This window comes from Rattus norvegicus, chromosome 16, assembly GCF_036323735.1.
Source record: "Rattus norvegicus strain BN/NHsdMcwi chromosome 16, GRCr8, whole genome shotgun sequence".
Classification (NCBI taxonomy): domain Eukaryota; kingdom Metazoa; phylum Chordata; class Mammalia; order Rodentia; family Muridae; genus Rattus; species Rattus norvegicus.
The window spans coordinates 45,980,848-46,005,805 of NC_086034.1; positions in this window are offsets into that span (position 1 = coordinate 45,980,848).

Here is a 24,958-nt window from a genome sequence, read left to right on the forward strand (position 1 = left end):
ATTTCAAAATTTTAGAGGAATTCTTATATTTGATAGCTGTATTGAGCATCAATAAACACAATATAAATATTTAAATAATAATCTGTCTGAGACTTAATATAATGGAAAGAAACAGGAAGCTTGAATTTAGCATCTCTTCACACTTCAAAAAAGAGAAAATCTGTTAGAATTATTGAATATTTTAAAAGAGAGTGGGCGAGGTTTCGTTGGATTTCTCAGCAGTGTTCTTTTCCTTGTACAATATCTGTACTGTGACTTCCTACGTGTATCTGGAAAGAAGACAACACTAGAGTTAATGTGATTTAGAGAGAAGTCTGTTATGGAAGGCACAACTACTCCCTCTCCTTCCCAGTTCAGGAACCGGTTGGAAAGGCTTAGCTGTAATTCTGTGAAGTGGAAGCTGCAACAGCTGGGGCTCCTCCCTCTGATGGAGACTGCCCCATTCCCTCTCCCTTCCCAGCTGATGAGAGTGTTTATTATTTATGATCATTAGATTACACTCATCCCTCAGCTTTTGGGCAGGTATACAAAAACGAGCCGTCACATCAATCTTCCCCTCCCTTCGTTTTCTGGTCTACACATTCACACCTGCTTCTTTCTCAGATCCATTAGGCAGAGTCGGAATCCACAGATGGGCCTTCGTTGGTGGAGGAAAGGAAAAACAAAATTTGGAAGAACAAAAGTCTACAGACAATTCCATAATCTTGCTAAATTTTATTGGTTTAAAAAAACAAGAAGAAGAAGAGGTGATCATTAGCATCTGATGGTCCTATCGCTGATACCGTCATTAGTGATACTTAACTCCCAGCCAGTGTTTCAGGGTGTGAATAAATTTGAAGCTATAAGTATCAGAGATTTAATTTATATGCACAATCTGTTAAAAATTATGAGAAGGAAAATCAGCTTAAAATAGTAAGCAAAAAGTTTTATAAGAAGACTGATTGTCTCTAAAAGCTATTTTCGAAACACTGGAGCAGCAAATACCCAGGACGTTCTGAAAGCTCACACAGTAAATAATCTCAGTCCAATTCAAGACGGATATTGTACAGGAAGAAGTCACTTTGCGTGGGAAAAACATATTTTCCCAACTATTGAGGACTTGAAAACCTAAATTATACCATCTGTTTTTTGTTTCTTTCCCTTTCCTTTAAAAAAATATGTGTGTGTGAGAATGTGTATAGATGTGTGTGCCTAAGTGTATGTGTGTGTATACATATGTGTTGGGGGGGACACATGTTGTATAGCCAATGAATTGCAAATATCTAAATGTCTTCACAACCAGCAGTAAGGTTGCGATTTGAACTAAGGTATTTCTGCCTGAACAGCAGGATGACCTTCCCAGTTCCCTAAACTCTATAGTCCTACATATATGTACTAAATTATTGTAATGATTGATTAATGTTTAGAACATGACTATATCATAGATTGCTGTTAATTGAATAGTTTTACCTCACAATGAAATGTGAAATATGATATCCTATGTTTTTCTTTTATTGAAGAAATATAAAATTAAATCAAATAACATTTGCCTTATAATAATCTGAATGAGCTCTAAAGCCATGTCTTATTTTTAAGTACCTATAACTGAGGTCATATATGAACAAAAAGAAAATTCTGTTACATTAAAGGCACTCTGAGGACAGCATGTTTTATTAAAGTCATAATTTAATGGAAGTTCTTAAACATAGACTTCATCAGAATGTTCTGTAGCTGTTGTGCCTTAAAGTTAAATTAGCAGATAAATACATGATAAATAAATAAATAAATAACCTCAGAAAAATGAAATCTTAAAAAGGACGCAAGTATCGGAGATGGGTAGGTCAACAATATAATTATGTAGAAATAAATATTAGTTATTAATTCTGGTAATGACTTCAATCTGTCACCTATTTATATTCCTCTTTCTACTAGCATGTATTGACTAAGTCAAATTTATTATGAAATTAACCAAGGCACAAGCTCATTATTAATAATGCAAAAGTACAAAAGGTTGTTTAGGACAATTTCTGAAAGTTTTGAAATTCTATTCTAGCCTCAAGGCAAAATTCATTTAACAATTATTCATGAAACTCAAATTAGCAACTCAAACAATTTTAAAAATAAAACATTGTAACACAATGCACTCCAATAATAGACTAATTTGATGCTTACATGCTTAGAGCTGAGAGTAGGAAAATGTTAAGTGTTTGCTTTCTGTTATCAAATCATTATGTTTCTACAAAAGTAGAAAGCTTTGTATGTCAAAACACCAATTTCTCACACAATATTCCGAACTCCGAGGTGATGCAGTTCAGACAGCATTTGTTGGTGATGCATGTGGTGATGGATGCACAGAAAATAAAATGCATGTGTGGGGAATCAACAACTAAGATAACAATATGGTTTTACAATGGAAAACAGGCTAGCTCCCAGAAATACCTCAGAATTTTATGTTTGATTTGCAATTAAATTTTGGTCATTGCACATTCAACTATACCTATTTTTTTCAAATCATTATATTAAGTTTATGGGAAACAGCATATGGGATAAACAGCCCACAGTATAAAAGTAGCTTTTATACACCAGGTGTAATTTTTGGCTGGGAGACTTACTGCTAAATAAACTCACCCTTACTATCACTTTCTGAACATTGGCTGAGAGGTTCAACTCAGCTATTCTGGGTTAAACTTCTCTTATGCTACGGATTCAAATTGGCTTCTCTCAGCTTCTCACTGAGTTTTTCTGCTTAGCAAAACTGCCTCTGAACTCTACAAACTGAACTGCACTGACTGCACGGAACCTAACTCCACTCAACTGAACTGTTCTGCACTTACCCGAACTCAATGGAACTGACTGACTCTTCCTGCCTATTCTATTAAGTCACTTCTCTTTCCTGTCCATTCTCCTGAGAGTTGGATGTAACCTGCCTGACTTATTCTGACAAATCTCTCATAGACTTGCCACATTATCTGTCCCTCATTAGATATCACTTTTAAGCATGGCTTATTTTACCTTCATTGATTGGGACTAAAAGCGTATGCTAAGGGTGTTTCTATGTTGCAGACTAAGTGATCAAAGGTGTGTCTCTATTCCTATTGGTTCAGACAGACCCAGAATGTCTTTGTATGTGATCTCTTGTGAGAGCAGTTTTGTTGCTGGATTAAAATTACTCTACATTACAGTTTAAGAAGCTTTAAGCTTAACAAGAACTTCTCAGAAGCAATGTGTTTTGGGCACAAAACCAGAGAGCAAGTTATAAACAGTGTTAAAATATAAGACCTATGATTGACTTTAAATTACATTGTATTCTACCACCAATAAACTACACAAAGGAAAAATATGACTCACATTTGAAATAGTTTTAACGATAAGTCTTTGCTTTTATTTTGTAGACAATCTTAATCCACTGAAATTTAAGATCCCTCAAAGGTTATATTATATCACCATTCCATTCTTGTAAAACACATTTATAATGATAGCTAAGAGGAACAATATCAATAGCATAACAGTAGGAGATTAAACATTGAAGCAATCAGTAGATCAGTATGAGAATTTTGAGAAATATAAATAAGAATTTATGACCTCACTGGGTAAAATGTGGTCATTGTTCAATTATAAACAATATGCTTCCAGCCACTGAATAGTTGTTGTCTCAGAAAAGACATAAAAGTAGTTGGGTACAATTGAACTTCTGTAACTTATCAGGGCTCTTATTGAAGGGACACTTGGTGTCTAAGCTGTGTGAGGAACTTAAACACTGGTAACCCCTTTGTTGGTTTGTTTGTTATTTAGAAAAACAGTCTTTTTTTTCATACAATATATACTGATCACAATTTTCGACCCCCTCTTCCTAGATTCTCCTCCCGCACATGATTCTATATCCTTTCTTTCTCTTTCTCTTTCTCTTTCTCTTTGGGAAGCAAATAGTCAAACAAATAATCATAAAACTAGTGGAAAACAACAAATTAAAAACATATGAAAATATACACAAATTGATAAGACACAAAACCAGAAACCATAATATACAAGCAAAAGGCCAACAAGACAAAAAGTGCAAAAAAAAAAAAAAAAGGAAAGAAAGAAAGAAAGACAAAAAGACAAAGCAACATGATTCAAACCATTTCTACAAGAACATCACTGTGTTCTGTTGTATTGGCCGTCTACTACCGAGCATGGGGCCTCCCTTATATGTGGTTAAAATACCAGGGAAACTCCATAGGAGTCTAATCCTACCTTTACAAGTACATGACAATTAGAGACAGTTTTAGTGTTAGAGATGGGGCTTGAGTCCATTTCTCTCCTGAGTGATTGGATTTATATTGGTTTGAATCCATGAGGACCCTATGCATGCTGGCCCAGTCTCTGTGAGTTTTTATTCACATCAATCCTGTCATTTCTGAAAGACACTATTTCTCCACAGTCACTCATTCCTCTGAATCTTATAATCTTTCCAACTCCTCGTCTGCATAGTTCTCTGAGCCCTTAGGGCTGGTGGTTGCTGAGACATCCCATTTAGGACAGAGAGTGACAGGGCAAGACAGGACACAGATTCATCCATCTTTAATTCTTGAAGATTTAACGAGAATTTGATCTCCTTGATGTAGAATCCTGTGGAAAATTTCCAAACTCTATTCTCGGAACCAAAGACTAAGCTGCATTAGCTAACTTAGCTTCTGTTAAACAGCCTGCTTGTGCAAACTTCACGCTCAAGCTAACTGCTTACCTTAGGTGATATTAAACTGCTTCCTTACACAAAGTACCTACAGCTGCCTCACTAGATGCCACGACTTTGTTTCTGCCTTTACTAATCCTGTCAGTACTGCTTTTACTAATCCTGTCAGTACTGCACTTAGGACCTTTATACCTGCGTGTAGCTCCAACTGCGTGGAATAAAGACTTTCTGGTGGCTATAAATTGTGTTTGTGTGGTTACACTGCTCATAATAATAGATGTTCCAAAATCTCTTATTCACTAAACTTTGTACAGTGTTTCTGTGTTAGTTTCTCTCTATAGCATGATGAAGCATCTCTGATTAGGGACATGTGACTCACATTGGGTGCAATTTTCTAAAGATATAAACATGGAACAAATTTTCTTTCACTGATGGAATTATTTAAGGTGAAATAGCTTAAAATAGTAAATGTTTAGAAAAGCCACCATCTTCCATGGTCTTCTGAAATCAAGTGGTATTAAAATTAGAGCAATATTTCATTTATATATAATGAAATTTATATAATAAAATGCATTTATCACGAAAAATATAGGGTATGCAGCATTAATTTATTTCTGTACAACCATGGTTACAATGCATGTCCAGAAAATTTTCATCTTCCAAATTATGGGCTTCTACTCTTTAAATAGTTACTGTTAGCTCTTAGGAACTATAATATTGCCTTTCTAAATAAATTAATCAAATACATACTACAATTTTCTTAGTTTGAATTATTTTTATTTCTTTCATTTTAAGTGAGTGCCATCATCATAGGTGATGTACTATGGTGATACTTGCCTTATACTCCCCTTGGTCACTTTTTCTCTTGTCCTGCCTTCTCTTTTCTTCCTAACTAGTATCCTTGTGCACTCAGATCCTTTTCATTCTTTTCCTTCATCCATTTATTCCTCTGTTGATCTTGACCCCAACCCCTCTCTTGTTCTTTGCTTTCTCTTCTCCATCCTGATTTCCTTTCCAGACAGTCATAGCTGCTATAAACTTATTATTGCCAACATTTATATGATTATGTCCTATACAGGCAGCAGAATGCCACTGTACTACACCACACCCCACTCCTCACCTCCCTCAGTCCTTCTACCCATTTTCTGATATGTTTTCTGGGATCTCAATGGGGTAAACTAGGCCTACTTAGGGCCAAGTACTTAGCACTCACTTAGTCTCATAATTTGTCTGCTTATGTGTTCCGAATTTTGCTTTTTCCTTTGGATAAAAGAAGGCTCTCAAAAAACTTAGAAGTTTAGAAGGTAGTTTAATTATATGTCTGTCTGGCACAATAGTTCTAATATTCTCCATGAGAACTTTGACCTCCCTGGCTGTATGCTTTTTATTGGTTCTAGTTGCCAGTTTTTGTTGTGCAAACCATGCTCCTTAACTGAAAATGATTGGTTGAGTAAAGATGCCAACAGTCTGTACCTGAGCCTGTATCTGAGGCTCAGTTCCTGGAATTGGCATCTGAGGAGAAAGACAGAGGAGTAGGAAAAAGATGCCATGGCTTATGGGGATTTTCAGAACAGGACCATGAGAGCCAACCAGATGAAGTAGACACAGTGCAAGCAGAAGATGAAAGTGATTTCTCAGGATTATTGACAGAAAAATAAACAAAATGGCCCAGGTGGTAAATATCTGCCCAGCTCTAATGCTTTAAGTGCCTATTATAAATACCAAGGATTTATGTCTTTTATTTAGGAACTAGATGATAAAGGATGGTGTAAAACTTGCAAATAGTATTTATCACACCAAGCCACCAGTTACTAATTCTCTGTAGGTTGTCCAGTGGTGGTATTCTTTAAATTCAAAGACTTGGGGTAAAACTGTTGGAAGAGATATATATTAATATGGATGGAAATAACACCATAATAATCTCAGAATTATACTATCATCTTATTAATAAAACTCATGCAAGCTACTATAATGAAAAATATAAATAGCATACAACAGATATACCTTGATTAAAATAGCTATTGTTTTAAAGACTGCAAAGTTCCAAAGGAAATATCTCTTAGAATAATTCTGGGTAAATTGAAGTTGTGAGTTTACAAAAATAGACTCTACTCTGAACTTGATGCAGTAGATGGTGAGATAATGCAATCAGTTCTTTAAGTGCAAATAGTGATCTTACATACTTTTAAAAGTTGATGAACTAGAGATATAGTGCATAAATAATTATATGATGATAATAATTATGTTTGTATGTTAGCTAGAACAAAGCAAGAGTATGAAGAAGAAGTTATTTTGTAAACCATAGCAAAAACTTTGTTATTTTGGGCAAGAAAGGTGCTACCTTTTAAAAACAATTTTATTCACAGATACCATATGGACCAGTATGGAAAGAAGGTACTGAAGATAGTAATAATGTTGTATACAGCTAAACTTACGACATGAACAGATATTTATCTATAGAAATACATGATCATAAAAGTTGACACTTGTATCCTACATATCAATTTTCTAAAGATTGAAAAAGTAAAGGAAATATCTATAAATATTAGGAAAGACATTTTTGTATGAAGAAAAAAATTGCTTATCTACTAAATTCAGTACTTTCTTAAGGCAAGCTGATTTAATAATTTATTTCATTATAATTTGAAATGTAAATATGAGCTCTTTGATTTAAGAAAGTTTAGTATAGTATTCCTATACTTATATAATTTTAATGTTGCTCATACTTTAAGGGTCTTTTTTATGAAAAATTGACACTTGTCATCTAGATTTCTTTAATTATTCACTTGCAAGTTTAAAAAATCTTCAAAAGGTAAACTAGTTATCAGAGAAGAGGTAGTCTCTCTTTAATCAAAGATATACCAAGTCTCTTTGATCTGATGAACAATATAGTTTGAAAAAAATAAGGGAATAAACCAGGTTTGGGTTGATTGATTAAGGACTGTTTCTCAATGTTCTATCTTTTCAGAGATACAAATTCAGCTTAATTAGGATTGAACTTCAAATAAAATTGAACCTCTAACCTTCAGTCAAATTTACAAGATTGTACTGATTTTTCATACTACTTTATAGTTACATTGTTTTAATATTTACTTTTAACATGATTAAGTAATGAATATTGTTTTAATCTATAAAATAATCTTAAATCACAATTTATTGAAAAAAGATTATAACATTTAATCATGTTGTATATGAATGACTATAGAAGGCTTAAATAACAGAAAACAGACTAGTCATCTCTTAAATATTCATAAAATGTTTCAATTAATGAAAATAATTTTACTCACTAAGATATTAAAATATTAGCTTAAATTTCCAACACCCTGAATGAAATAATGCCATCTAAACCAATCTATGGCATATTATGTATCATATAAACATCTATTTGACTATTCCCTCAGTAAAGTTGTCATGTAGATTATTTCATAATAGAATAACCTTTGAAAATTTCTCAACATTAACTAAGTAACAAGTGTTACAGCTCAACAGGTAATCTGCTTCCCAGATAAATGTATTTTCAAGGCAACAAAGTCATGTTAACATACACTTTTAAATTCAGTAAATTGCTTTGATTATAAGAATCTCTTTTCATTTGGAAGTAACCTGAAATGACCAACATGCGAGGTGTAAATTTATTTTAAAAATCAAATTACTGACTTCTAAAAAATTCTGAGCTAATATAGCTTCATTCTCTGTAAAAGTCTATGAGAACCACAAGACTGAAAGAAATATCCTATAAGGTCAGGGTCAACTCTCTGGATTTATTTTTCTAATTACCACATGTATCTTTATTGTTAGGTTTTCAGAATCCCAGTAAAAATGTCTAATTGAGGTGCCTATTAACATATTAAAGCAGATATACTAGCAGCACTCTGCAATTGTAATTCCTCCCAGTATTACCCCACTCCCTACTCCAAAACTCTCTGTCCCAGGGGCTGGAATTCATCTTCCCTCCCCAGAGCATGATGCCTACATAACTCAGTCATTTTGGCTTCACTGCACTCTTGGTCAGTCTCTTGGGACATGCCACCCCTTTTTCCTTTGGACACCCACTTTATTAGCTGCCTGCTAATTCTCACAGGTTCATTAAGCCCTTATGAGCCTCTATGACTTTGTTTACCTAGTCTCACCTTCCTGGAACTCCGGCATCTTCCCTATGTCCTCATGTCCTGTATAAGACTTAAACCCTCCGACATGTAGAATTCCCGCTCGTTTCTATTAGTCCTTCACAGCTAACTGTTCTCTATCTCTCAGCTCTGTTTTGGAGCTTATTGTAAACTTCCACTTCTTGGATTTCATTTCATGAAACTTACTTACATACTGAGAATCCCTCTCTTGCTGCAACCAGCTTGAACTCAGGACAGCTCAATGACCAAAGCAGGCACATACTAATTAGTTCTAAATTTTTGAAGCCTGCAACAACTTTTGCCACCGCACAAACAAGTAATCCCAAGTTTCTTATGTCTAAGAAAACTAAGAAACTTGTTGAAGGGTTTTCAACTTCCACTCTTGAAAATCTTTTATCTCTGTAATTTTTCTGTGAACTGCTTTCAAGAAATATTTTCAAGATAATTGGGTCAATTGTTTCCAAATTTGGATTTGTAAGTGTTTTAGGTATGGATAATGAACCTATAAAAATCTATGACAAAAATAGTTAGCTTAAAACTTAAAACAAAAGGTTTATAACTAAAATGTATAAATAACAATGCATATATTGTTCTTTACACTAAATAATAAACAAGTATACATTCCTAAGTTCTACTCAAAACCATAGAAATATTTCCCTATTCTCTTGTTTTTGCTCACTTTGTAAAGCTAAGCTCTTCAGATAAACTGAGTTTTCTAAGAAATTGAGATATTCTATAATTGTTTACTTTGTTCAGCTTTAGTTCTTTGGATAAAATGATTCATACAAGAAATTTTGATGTTCCATGATGGTTTACTATGAAAGGATCAGAAAATTTAGGTTCATAGTGATTGTGTTTATGGTCCAATAAAGCTCTCAGTTTCTCTGTGTTTATGATTTACAGTTTTATATTGATGCTAACATATCTTCAATTAAATCTTCAATTCAAATATCTAAGGCTCAAACTTCACAGGGATAAAGCTATAAAACTCTCATCTTTTGAAAGATAATAGCTTCCTATAAACTGTTAAAACATGCAAATTAGTGGTCAGTAACCTCATAAACGATCAAATTCTTTAATGTTCTCAAAATGCTTGTAGCCATGAAACATTTAAATATAGCTAATTTAAAATGACAAGCTTTATTTAACCTCCTGTATGTGTTTCCAAAATTAAGCCTAAAGGAAATAACTAAAAACAAGGAAAGTTTGTTTAAAATCAGGTAATGGTCTTCAAACTCTTCAGAGATCTATTGAATATGACATTTCAAGTATCTTTTGAAAAAAAAATTCCCCATGTAGACAGGAATTCCATCTCCTAGTGTCAGTCCTTAGGTCTCTAAACAGGAGAGATAGGGCACCAGTGGCACCAACTGGGTTATGGTAATGCTAGCCATTGGGGAAAACTTCCCCATGGCTCAATCTGCCCAAACTGCACCCAAGATCCCACCCAAACTGTTGGTAAGCAGGACACTGAACAGTCGATTACCCCATTTGACAAACAATGTAGGTAAGTTCCCCAAGTTCTTCCTCCACAGAAAACAATCTCATTTCTTCTATGCCTGGCTGCCAACAACTGCTGCTGCCATGTGTCTTTTGACTCAAATGAAGCCACCGAGATAACAGGAGCCTAGGGTAACAGCCCAGGTAACAATACATCTCTGCTATTTTAATTGATACAGGCTATTTGGATTATACTTATTGCCATAATTTGTCCTCAGATCCATGATTATAATGGTGGCAATTATATTGATGGCCAACAAAACAGCCCTGCCCCCCTATGGCTGCCACTGCCTGTTCAATTCAGTTCATTTGTAAACTTGGGCTTCACTTTTCCAGAGGTACTAGGTCTCCTTCTGAGAAAGGTAGATAATATAGAGCTTTCAGTGCTGAAAGAAAGGAATTCACAAAACTGGTTGCAACTGTTCTCAATTGATAAGACAAAGTGATTCATTTGTAAGGACATTTGACTGGAAACAGCTATGAAATAGAATGTTATTTATTATCAATAATTTATGAAGATTGTATTTGTCAATTGTCCTAGCTACTTTTAAGTCAACTTGACACAAGCTAGAGTCATCAGAGGAAAGGGAGTCTCGATTAAGAAAATGCCTATCTAAGGGTAGTCTAGAAGTGTATCTATAGGACATTTACTTAGTTAGTGATGGGTGGGGAGGCCTATGCTATTGTAGGTTTCAGCCATCCCTGGGCTGATGAAACAGATCTATAAGAAAGCAGGCTAAGCAAGTCATGAAGAGGAAGCAATAAGCAACACTCCTTCATAGCCTCTATATCAGTTCCTGCCTCCTGGTTCTGACCCTACTGGACTTTCTGTTCTAATTCCCTGTAATGATAAAGTATAATATGGAATTATAAGCTGAATTCCATCCCCTTTTTACTAAACTTTCTTTTGTTTCCTTTTATGTATAATGTTTCATCACAGCAATAAAAACCATAATCAAGATAGTTGCCAAACACCCCAAAAGTCAAAGCTATTGACTGTATAACAAAATGACAGTATAGGCTCAGCAAAGGTTGAATTCTTTTTATTTTTGTGGATATTTTATGTATTTACATTTCAAATGTTATCCCTTTTCCCCCTTCCCCCTGCTTCTATGAGGATGCTCCCATGCCCATCCACCCACTCCCACCTCAAGACCCTGGTATTTCCCTTTGTGATGGGAACATGCCTTCACAGGACCAAGGGCATTTCCTTCAAGTGATGTTGGAAAATGCCATCCTCATCTACATGTGCAACTGGAGTCATGGTTTCCTCTAAGTATACGCATTTGGTTGGTGGTTTAGACCTTGAGTCATATGGCTTTCTATTACCATATAAATAATAATACATATCAATGTGGGACTAACCTACTCATTTCCCTCCAAGAATACCCCATTTTCTTTAAAACCATCATGGTCTGTCTTGCTTCCCTCCTATCTGAATCCTCAGAGAGGAAGCCATTGCAGTTTTGGATTCCCCCAAATGCTTCTCTTTACCATGGGAGAGATTGCCATAAGACAGTTTCAAATCTACAGTATTCCCACCCATAGGGCAGAGGCAGTGCAGTGTAGTGATTTCACTGAGCCTTCACTTACAATGTGCATTGTAGCATTTGAAATGCTTTATGATCCACTTACTTACCACTCTCAATGACTGCAGAAGACATGCCCTATTTTCCTCTCTTTTATAGATAAAGAAACTGAGGCACAGAAGGGTTACGAAATGTGTCCCAGAATTAGTAAAGAGTGTGGCTAACTCTGAAATTCCCTTGTTCAAACACTAGACCTCATTTTTAATGGATTTATAAGCATGAATCAGAGAGATGTATCTAAATCAGAAAACTATAAAGAAAAAGGTGCACAAATGAATGGATTGATGGTTTTGTGTTATTTATTATCACCATTAATGCCTAGATCCAAAGTCAAAAATGCTACACACTGAATATTTTTAGTTCTGATGGGACTCCACACTGGAAAATGTCACACTAAAAGGCCCATTCTAATGACTAGAAATATTACTGTGTAAAATTATTTTCAGAGCTTGTATATGAAAGATATAAACAAAATAATTGCATATCCAGGTATGTATCTTATCACAGGATATCTCATTATGCATATGGAAATAGTCAATACATGAGAAAATCTATACCACACCTATTCCCACTAATCTTGGTTAAGGGATATACATTCATTATTGGAATAGGGTGCTAAATGAAGTAAGTGAGAAAGAAGAATATTGTGCACTTGCTCAAAATCTAATAACTCCTTGAACATAAATTTGTGGTTTGCTGAGTGTGCATATTCAGAACAATTTTCTCCAGAAAACATCTTCATAGAGTAAACCAAATTTGTTAAATCAACCCATGATTGTGAAGTAGACGGTGTGTGGGGAAAAGATCACAAATATACAATATAATTAGAGATCAAATTTTTGTAGAGAGTAATTCAATCACCCCTTCTACAGTAATCTCAGGCTTAGAACACACTTTTATTACAGAATCGAATCTTCATTTGGATATAGTCATACCTGCACCCGTTTTCACATAACACTTTCTAATATGAGTGTCAGTGGTCTTCTTTAATTTTTACTATTTTATGTCATAGAAGCTAATATATCTAGCTATGTTATTGGTGCAATTTTAATTTTTATAGCTTTTAGCCATTTTCACCGTGGTGCTATGAATTTCTCATTATTAAAAGACTTGCTTGCATATATCCTTTTGTTACATCTTCACATGCGTGTTTCCATATGCTTCCTGCACATTTACCATGCAAGATGTCCTACTGTGGTAAGGCTCTGAAGTAGTCACTTGTATTTTACTTGGATCATTGTATTTGCATTTGTATCTACTCAATGTATAATCATCCTTAGCCATATTTATATAAGCTCTGCAGTGCCACCTCAAACATCAAATACCTTGTAATTTAAAACAATTATTCTTTATCAAAATACCTAATTTTCTCTGTAATAAAACCAGTGCGCTTCTGGTTTCTAAAAATATATTTGAATTTTTTTTAACAAAAAAAATTTGGAAAGTTTGAATAGGCTTTGAGTGTTTTATTCATTTAAAATTAGATAAACTATAATTTTATGGACATTATCTTTATTAGGTACTTAGTTTTTGACACCGTGAATAATTATTTTATAATAATTGGTCTTTAGAGATTTCATGAATAACTTTAGAGTTCTGACAGCCTTTAATTTTTAACAATTCTCTAACCTCATAAAGGATTTCAAATTTATTAAAAATACTTTTTAACACTTAAAATTTTTCTTTCATTCATGATTCCTAATTTGCATATTTTTATCTTTGTGCATCTCTGTGTATGTCAGCAGATACTATATCTTTTAATTTCATTTTACAAAAGTACAGTTTTAACTTGTTGGTTTAGGCATTTATATTTTATATTAAGATATTTAGTTTTTCATAGTAAAATAAATACCTAATAACTAATACTTGGTACTTCAGAAAACCATATTTATAAAATGACTGTTTCCAATTTGCTTTTGTCCTTGCCAGACAATTGCCATGGACAAACTATTGAGTTGTGCTCCTGTGCAGCTCTTTCTGTCACAACTTGGAAAACAGACCGTTCCAGTAAGACAAGAGAAGATGCTGCTACACTGCCTACTCTTTCAATTTGGTAAAAATTTCTCTGTGCTCTTAGTATTTGTTCATCTTTTTGAATGCTTCACAGGTATCACAAACACATGAATTATTTAGAAATAATCAATTATGCCAAGTCATAATAAAAATAATGTTAATAATGTACATGGTTAAAAGCATGGTAGCAAATAAGACAGCGATAAAATTATTAAAAAACAAATGAAATATTTTTGTGTAAGTATAGTAAAATAGATATGTTTGTGTGAGCAAAGCTATGAAATGTGAATGAGACAAATCGAGAGAGTAATAGTTGGAGAAACAGTTCACATCAAAGGAAAGGAAGACTCAATTCTGTCAAAGCAGATTACCACTTTAATACAGTGATTCAATACAATGATGATAAGAATTCCTACCCATTACTTGCTGGATGTGAGAAAATTGGATGTAAAGTTAATAGAGAGGAAATAGACCCACAATTGTCAATGAAATATTGAAGGAGAAACACAGAGCACAGTCACATATTTAATATAAATACAATATTAAGACAGTGTGACATTGGCCTCCCCCCCAAAAAAAATGTAGGCGTGTAGAAATCCCAGAAAAGTTAGATCATAAATCTAATGTTCAACAACAAAAATCCAAAGATTAATAAGGCAACAAAATTGATTCATCTTACTTTCATTAACAAAGGGATCATCCATTTTAAAATGAAAAGTAACCTCCAGAGACGGGAAGGCATGGTTCTGAATGGGAAAGAGGAGGTGTATGTAATTATATTAGATGTTATGCCAAGTAAGCAGCCTGATTGGAAGTGTCTTACAGCGCCTGCCATATCCTTCATGAAACAACTAGTACAAGATTCAAACATGCAGGTGAAAATAAGCTCTACATCATGTACCTTAGGGAAATGCAAACTAAAACGACATTAAATACCAGTGCACCAGAATATATAGTCTATATTCTGAAAACTGAAAACTGATAATTTCAAATTAGAATGAAGCTGTAGAACAAAAGGTTCTCAAATTTATTGCTCATGTGAATTCCAAAATGTAGAACCAGTTTGGGCAATTATTGGACAGTGTCTTATAAAGAAAATTACTCTTATAATTTAATAAATATTCTATTCTGGAATTACCAAATGAATTAAATGCCTAGGTCTGTGGAAATGATCTCCATATAGGTCTCTTTTTTTTCTTCTTTTTCCTTTTTTTCTGGAGCTGGGGCCCGAACCCAGGGCCTTGTGCTCCCTAGGCAAGAGCTCTACCGCTGAGCTAAATTCCCAACCCCCTGCATATAGGTCTTAAAACAAGGTTAGGAAAAGGTATCCTTTTGCATGAAAATAGATAAATACAGTCGGCCTGGACAAGGAAATAGATTGCAGGAACTTGAATGCATAATAAGCTCCATGACAATGAAAAGACATAGAAATAGTTTAAATGGATCTTACTCTTTGAAAAAAACATGAAAAATCACCTCCTATAGTTTGTAAAGTCACCCCAATAATTCAGGTTTGGATACTTTGTCCTTAGCTGTTGGTTTTATTTGGAGAAGACGTGGAACTTTTGTGGCTGGAGGAATTGCTGATTAAGGTATGACACTAAGTATGGGTCTTTGCAAATTAGTCCTTTCTCACTTTTCCCTGTGAAGGCTATTCTAGTTTGTCAATTTGACTATAGAATAGACTACAGTGCAGAAATGGAGGGTAGAGTTGTGATCTGGATGGTGAGGCAGAAATAAAATAAGATTTTACCATACCTGCTGGAAGCCTAAATAGGAACAACATATGAAGGAATGTTTATTCTTACTAGCCTGTCTAACCTTGCAATGCTAGCACATCCATTACTTCATTGCCATTGGAACCTATTCAGGGTTTCTTCACATACGGAAAACAAGCTGAGAAAGCCACACTTGTGGGATTAAGCAGCTACTAGATTCTTGTACTTTCTATTCACAGCTAGCGGTTTTATTAATTGTACTGTAGCCTATAATCATTCCAATAAATTCCCTTCTTTCTTTCCTTCTTCCTTCTTTCCTCCTCTATGTGGTTACCTACCTATCTCTCTCTATATCTCTACCTCTTTATCTCTATCTATGTAATCTATATTATATCTAATATATATTTAATCTGTAGCTTTCTCCATATTTGTCTATCTAATCTATTTCTATCTAATATATAGCTATATAATCTGTAATTGTATCTGTCTGTCTCTCTCCATCTCTATCTATTTATATCTATTTCTATGTAGAGAGACGGGTTCACTTCATAAGTTCTGTGACCCTAGAGAAACCTAGATAGTATAGCACCTATTCTCTCCTTAGCTGTTTCTAGAATATGACCTACCACACTTTATAATGCTACACTTTAGAATGCTATAGGTATATGTCATCATACATTTTATATATCAATAAAAGGTAAGATGCAACAGGATTGAGTCAACGTATTCTGACTAGTAGACTACAATGGCCCATGCATGTACAGCAGGTATTTTTGCTTTTACTAATGTCAGAACCCGCCTGACACCCGGAGATGATGAAAGACAAAGCGAGTGACCAGGGCAGCCAATGGCTGGTGCCAGATACTTGGGACTAGACAGACTGAGGTGACATAGGTTGAGGATATAAAGGCACTCCCCATTACTACAATAAGCAAATCTGTTTCTGCTTCTCACATGGCTCTCGGGTCTGTGTAGTTTATTTTGTGCCTTCTCATCCTTTACCTGCAAGGGCTGTTAGTAGGACCACAGTAAAATAGTTGAAATATATCTCCGTATAAGTGTGGGCCTTAGGTGATAATAGTGTGTCAGTACAAATTCATCAATTATAACAAAAGGACAGTTTTGGGGAGGATGCTGTTAATAAGAAGTTTTTGAATGTGTATGGGGTAAAGGGACAAGGAATATGTACTCTACTCAATTTTGATATGATTCTAGATATGTTATTGAATATAGTTGTTAGTCATGAGTACACAAATCCACATGAATGCACACACACAAATAAAAATAAGCTGCAAGTTGGATTATACCCATGATTTATAGAGATGTGTATTTTAAAACTAATTTGTAGCATATTTATGCCTTACTACTTACTATATCAGTTTTTAACTGAAACTAAGCAAAAAGAAATTATATTTTGCATTCAATTCACAAAAATAAACCTACTATATTAATTACTTTCATTATTGCATTTCATTTTTAAACAACAAATGCCTTTAAAATCAAGTTAAATAAAAAAGATTGCTATTTGTAGGATAATATAACTATAAATTGTATTTATACGTATTTTAAATATATTGAATGTTTCATACATCCTAGCTTATATCTTTTCCAGCTATTAAATTTGTGGTGCAAATGTTTACCTCTAAATTTTTAGACTACAAACTTCCGTCTAACATATCTCAAACCATATTTTATAAAGTTGCTTTTGTTATTTTCTCTTAATTGTCATTTAGGGTGAGTTTCCAAACTCTGTTTTGATACAAGTGATTGGTTAATTTACCAAAACACCTGTAATAAGTCAAGAAGTATAAATGTATATGCCATAAAGAGAGATGTCTTACCTTACGTTAAGATTCATTTTTCTTCTAATTATTCTTTTACAATGCAATCATGTTAACTGTTGAGTTTAATTTATATGAAAACTGTGCTAGCACTATAAATAATTTAAATGATTTTGTACTTCAGCAATGAATATAATGATTCACAATTTTATAAATTTTTCTCTTGTGAACTTTTGTCACTTGGCAAAATATCCCCCAGTACAGTTTGTAACCTGGCATGTGGAACTTGGAGCTCTTCTCTGGTTGTATAATGCCTCGGCCAAGAGATTTCTTTGAACGCACCCATACATTTGTGGTGTAAATAATGACACTGGTAACAAAACATTATTCATTCAATAATTCACTTAAAATTTTAATTTGGCTTTTGTAAAGGATTTTCTATACATCCTAACAAATTATTAAAGAAGTTTTACTCTGAATCAGAGACTCCTAGTGAAAAGCACAATCAATGAACATGCAGAGCTGTGGAGCCCAGTCTCTCTGGGTACATTATAAAACATGATCCACACCTATTGCTCAGGATACACTGTTGAGGAAGAGGCAGAAAGGGTGTAAGACAGTTTTCTGTGAGATTTATCTGCTAAGTAATATCACAAGCTATATCCATAAATTTCACCAACATGACTATACAAGGACAATGTCAATGGGCATACAAAGAGGATAAAGAGAGAGCCAGGAGTTCTCAGCCCTACAGAAAGATCTAAAGGCAACTGAGAAATATTTACTACAGGAAAGGTAGTTTTCCCCAGGGGAAAAAAACAGGACAACTGATTTTTCAAAGCCAAATAGCCAACCCTGAAAACGTGCATACATGTAACATTATCATGTAACATTATATGGACTGAATAGATTATACTTAAGGAAGTACACAGACGTATTTATACAAATATACATATATGCATGTGTGTCTCCATCTCTGTCCATTCTTGTCAATACAGAAATAGCTTATAAGCAATAAAGAATTAATAGGTGAAAAAGAAGATGTATTGGAAAATGATAAATGCTGTAAAAAACTGAACCCTTGGTGAGAAGAGACAAGAGATGCATACCAATATTAAATAGTGTGGTCAGAAACCTCCTCACTGAGAAAGAAAAACAAGTAAATGCCTCCATGGAAAATAACTTTCCTCTGGGATAAGCATGTACTTGAGCAACAAAGATGTCCGGAGGCAAAGAGAATGGTGTATCTCACTTCCTTTTGGTCATAAATGAGACAGCAGTAACTGCTGCCAGATATGAGAACAAAAGTATTGCACAGAGGAAAAAATGTGAAATAAATTTTACTTTGAGGTTTTCAGGTCCCTAGTACAAGTATTATATAGACAAATATTGGTTCTACTTAGGGTAATTAGGCAAGCTAATTAAAAGCAATTAACCCAGCTTCCACCTACAAAATGAAGGAGTCTACAGCTATAGCTAGCTCATTTTAGATCTGGTGGAAGCTTCTGCTGGAAAAAGACCCTTCAGCTAATTTGTCCTGCTGCTGTGCTAATTGGAACTCAGTTGAATGAAATAACAATATTGCAAAGGGAAGTTCTTCTACTGAAAAGAAAGTCATTTATTTCAACAGTTACCATGGCTATAATATCCATTTATATAACTTTATGTCTGAATTTTATATTACTAAGTCTATTTGTATGTACCGACAACACTGAAAAATAATACTTAATTCCTCTTAAAGTACTAGAGTAGTATTCTTAATAGAAGGAAAAGAAGAAATAAAAAAATCAATCTTGAAGGGATTTAAAATAGTTAACCTTATTTTTCTGTCCTTTCTGAGCACTTGGATATTTTAGTCACAGTATTTTATGTAGAAGTCATGTATATTTGTAAGTGTAAGGTACTTACAAAACTGTACATGGAAAATATATTTTAAATTGGTGAGCTCTGAATATCCTTTTTGTTCTGACCTATAATGCTGAAAGAATTATTTTAGTATCATTCTGATTAAAAACAAAGAAAATAAAACAAAACAGAAAAACAAAAACAAGCTAACAAACAAACAAAACAAACAAACAAACAAAAAACCAAAACCCAGACACTTGGCATCTGCTCACACACACCAACCTATGCATCTATAAAAACCAGAGGGGGAAAAAAAAGGTCAAGGTCTCAATATTGCTGTTTGATGTTTCTTTTGCATCATGTTCTATTATACAGTAGAACTTTTCTTTTTAAATTCAAATTTTCATTCTCTTATGTACTCAACTAATAAATACCCCAGGCTGAAGTAAGGATGGCATGCACAACGTTATTGAAAGGAGACTGTAAGTTTGCTGTCACAGTTAAGAAAGTAAATGGATCTAGGAAATACAGATTCATAAGTTAAATAAATTTCTTCCAGTAAATATATATTAGCATGACCTTATAGGTAAACTTTATAATTTCAAGGAGAATTGCTATAATTCATTTCAGAGAAAAGTGAATGATGTATGTGGAAAAGCAAAATCTCATCAACATGGCTGTCTAAACAAACTGAACAAGAACAACCATAGACACAATGAAGTAGTTATTGTGGAATGGAAGTCTAGGGGGCTTCGGCCATAGATGAAGAATTGCAACAACTAAGAAATGCCAAGAGCATACAAACATAATACAGAAGTTGGTCATTTTGTGGAAAAAAACCTAAATATCAAGTAATTTTGGTTTTGTCAAATATATTCCCTATTTCAATAACTAATTTTTTGGCAAAAGTACCCAAGAACAGCATATAGCTAGAACTGTAAAAAAAATGTGTTTGTATTCAGTAGAACTGTGGTGTTCGTATTGGGGTTCAACTACGGTTCTGGGTTCCTTGTTTCCTTCTTCATGGTGTCCAGATACCGATGCACACCAGACTAGAAGGAGAAAGTGGAGTTTAGAATGGGTGCGGTCTGTAGAATCTGGTCCTGCTGGAATGAATGCAGGGGTGGGTGTGGGTGGGGTGGTTGTTCTCTGAGGATATTAATGAAACAGCTCTCTTAGACAATCTCAGCTAGTGCGAATAGCTTTATTTGGGATGTGCAAAGGCTATATGTGCAGTTTGGAGAGTGGGAAGCCATTTCCAGAGTGAATCAAGTCATTGGATGGAGTTTAAAGTACTGTGAATGCCTCAAATGTATAGAGGGACATTCCAGGAATCCTAGGTTCTTGTTGGGTGATTCTAATCACGAAAGAGGAAGTTGAACTTGTAGATTTGCCAAGGACCATGTGACCTTCTTCAGGTACAGGGTATATGGGTTTGGACTCCCCAGACAAGGTCAAGGAAGGGGAGACACGCTAAGAAAAAGGAGTCCTCCAATTTGTGCTGAGCTCAGACATTGCAGATTGTGACCTTAAGTAGTGAGGTGCAAAATAGAAGAGCTATATGAAACACACAGCAGGGGAGGTCAAGCCCATTGGAACTGAGTTTGCCAAACAAGGCTTCTAAGAGAATTGTGAACCTTTCCGTTACAGGCTAAATACTCCCGTCCCCTTACCCAACCTTCCCCTTCCTTTCCCTCCCTTCTCCTGTGCCCTCCCCTCCTGCTTTCTGGTGGAACAACGCATAAAAATAAACTATGTCTATCTGGCTGTAATTATTAAACTTTCTCCAAAATGAGCAAGTTACTTTTGAAAACAACTGACAGCAGATATTTCAAACTATAAATGTGAAATATATATGAAGCATCAATTACATCTACGGTTATAAAATTAACAATTTTATAAGTCTCAATTTTTTTCTTAATAGAATTAGTATTCATATTAATGGCTACACTTTATATACTTTATATTGAAATATACCATTATGATAAAGACTACATTATATAAACATGAATATATTTTAGAATTACAAAAATAATTTTAAAAACTCACAAATTAGTCAAAATTATATAAAAGCCATCCCAACTAATGGGTTTTTAAATTTTAGAATACAAAAAAATCCACTGATGAAATGTCAAATTCTCTAATATAGTTTGATCTATTATGACTAAAATTCTGGTATTCATTATAAAACATATTAAAATAAGTTTAAAATCTAATCTGAGATAGATTTGCTTTTTATACTTCAGTGCAAGTTAAATTGCAAGAGATTTAATGCGGAAACACTAGAGAATAGACATTTCCTATTCAGTTAGAATTAAGATACGTTGCAAATGCAAATAGAAGTTATGTTCTAAGTACTAAATGTAGTAAAAACATTTTAGGTGTACTATCATGACTCATAATGTATTTATTATTGTTTGTTTTGGATGGCTGAACAAATAAATATTTTAATTATTTCTCATATTTATTATCTAATTGGTAAATGCTGAATTCTCTGGGAGTTAAATTTTAGAAAATAGTATTTTCATGATGAAATGTTTTAAAACTTATAGTTGAATGCTTATGAAAATTTAACATAGGACTATGTACTTTTCAATCATACAACATGAGTGAAAATTTCTTAGAGTCTTCTAATGACATGATGAGAAATATAAATGTAGTTAAGTTTCCCTTCTGTACATCAATGCTGAAGTAACCACGCAATTATTACTGTCTTACTTTGGTCACTGTGTAATGAACTCTCCTGGAGAAAAAATGTTATTAAATATTATTTAATTCTTTAATATACAAGTAAATAAAATTGTATGTTCTGAGAATGATTTTCAATAAATTATTTAGAAAATGAAAGACAATAGAAGACATAAGTAAAAAGTACAGAAAATGTTAAATATATAGCTTATGTGTAGTCATAATACGAAAAAATATAAAAACAACTTTCAATTTGGAAAAGTTCCTCTCCAAAGTGAATAGCAACTTCAGCTTACTGTGCAAATTTACTCTGGCTTCTGACCAGTCTTTATAAAAATCCATTTTCTATAGCTGAGTTAGAATGATATGTTTTATCAATCCATATTATTACTACTTAAAAGTACTACTTATTTCACTGTGAACAGTAAAGGTGTGACAAATTATACTAATGTAAGATCCAGTTAGTTTCAAAAAAGTAAATTGAAAATAAAATGTTTTATTGATTTTCAAAGTTATTCTGAATAACCATTTATCCTGAAGATTGTAAAATATTAAAAAATAGACTGTCTTTGGATTGCCCTTCCAATAGAAAATGATTATCATAATGAGAAAATGATTTCCAAATGAGAATACCACTCTGAAATGTTGTTTTAGAAAATACTGTTATATCGACATTTGTAGGAAAAGGAACTGTTTCAAAACTCACTATATAAGAATTAAGGTTTATTTAAGTGTAAATTAAAAATAATGTGTATCTATTTACTTCACCAACATAATTAATGGTATTTTCAAATTTATTTTTATAACTGTTGAATAAATATAACAAACTTGATTAATGCATCGAGATTAAAAAAGGAAACTAATTTGAAATGCTTTCAACATACTCTTGCTTTAATTATATCTTATATCATTTAAAATATTATAGTTAACTGGCTGCTTTATAAAACTTTTAAACCATGAATTTCTGTTGTTTATGTCTTAAAATTTCAGTCCTTCTCAGGGTAGTGGGGATGATTATTCTCTATGATCTATTCATTGAATTTAACAATACCCTGTATACATTGTGGCTTTGCTTTAAATCCATAATTTTTGTGTGTTCATTTTCCTGTACCACACTGTTTTATCAGAGAGGTCCATGTGTAAGAGAACTCCATTAACAGAGAGTTGACCTTCTTGATTTTCCTCATTTTTCATATTTCTAAGATCACGATTTATTCCCAGATGAGAAATGAAAATGTATGTAGTGAGTTGACATTTCACGAAAGACATACTGGTTGGAGATTTATGCTTTATTTCACGTTTTCCCCTCTCCTTGCTCTAGCAAGAGGCAGCAGAAAATCACCTTGGCTGTCCAAGGAAGATAAATCACCCCTGAATCTCTGTTGATAGGTCAGGTCTTTGCCATCAAGGAAAAGAGGAACAAAATATTAGCACACAGCAGAAAAAAATAACAAACATTTCTACTGCTGATAAGAGAGATTATGATAAAAGAAGTGGGAAAGGCTATGGAGTGTGTACAGTAAATTTACATAGCTTATGCCAAACACATCATCTTGCAAAATATAATGGTGTTAGCTTACTTAAAGACAGCATTTATATTATTTATATAGGAATGTAAGTAATCAAAGAGTATAGTATCATATCTGTATCTATATCTATCTATGTATATTATCTATCTACTATTACATACTCTTACATAATACAATATTATAACATAATATATGTGGGCACAGTAATAGACTGTGCTAGGCAAGGTTACTATTGCTGTGATAAAGCAATAGAACCAAAGTAAATTGGGAGGACAGGGTTAATTTTACTCAGTTCCATATAACAATTCTGTATTCAAGGTATTAAGAACAGGCACTCAAGCAGAGTAGAAAGTTGGTGTTAGGATTTGATCCAGAGGCCATAGGTGGTGCAATGGGCGAATGCTTTTCACTGACTTACTTCTCATGGCTTGCTCATCTGGTTTTCTTATGGAAGTCAGAATTACTACCCCAGGGGTGTCCCCACCCACAACAGGTATGATACTCCCACATCAATCATTTACTAAAAAAATGACCTAGAGCCAGGTCTTAATGAAGATATTTTCTCAGTTAAGGTTCCCACCTCTCTAATGATCCTAGGTGTTGTTAAATTGGCATAGAACTAGCCAGAAACCTGAACCTTGGCAACTTGTTTCACATCACTTTTCAATTAGAAACTTTCCTTCTTCATTATCCCCAAGATGAAACATTAATATTAATATTATAATATAAAACCAAAATAACATCAAAAGACCTACAGTCCTTACAAATTTAAACACACCAAAAGATCAATCTCTAAAAAATCCAAAATCCAAAACTGGACAAAGTAAACACAAGACCCAACAGTTTAAATAACTCAATCCAACATTTGTAATCTACCCACAAACTTCTGGAATCCTCACAAGGGTTTCTCTAACTTCTCTGGCTCTACTATCTGTATACACACAGATTGTCTTTTAGGCTCTGCCTGGATTCACTCCACAGCTGCTTCTAGTCTTGCTGGTCATCCAATTTTACTGGCAACTCCAAAATGCTGGCATCTTCTGCTATTATTTGGTTGCACCATCACCTATAGCCTCTTCTCAGGTGTCCTTCAGGATTTCAGCCCTGCCATGCAGTGTCTAGCCTTAGTTGCTCTCCATGACCTCTTCACGTTTTCTAATACAGTACTACTTGAATGACTCCTACTCTATAAATTCAAGTACCAGAGAGAGGTTCAAACTCAGCTGCCTTTGGAACACAGCTTTTGTGCTGATACTTGCAATAAGCATGTAGATACCTGTTTTCACAGATAAGAATAATAGAAAACCAGAAGTTAGTTGTCTCTTCAAACACACACACACACACAAACACACACACACACACACACACACACACACACACACACACATTATATGTTTTTTATGGCCAGAGCAGTTATTATTAATAGCCTGATAAACTCTGTTATTTAGATGGCCAGGCTATATAGGGTCTCTCAGACGCTAATGTTTATCTCAGTCAATATGTACCACTACCCTCTA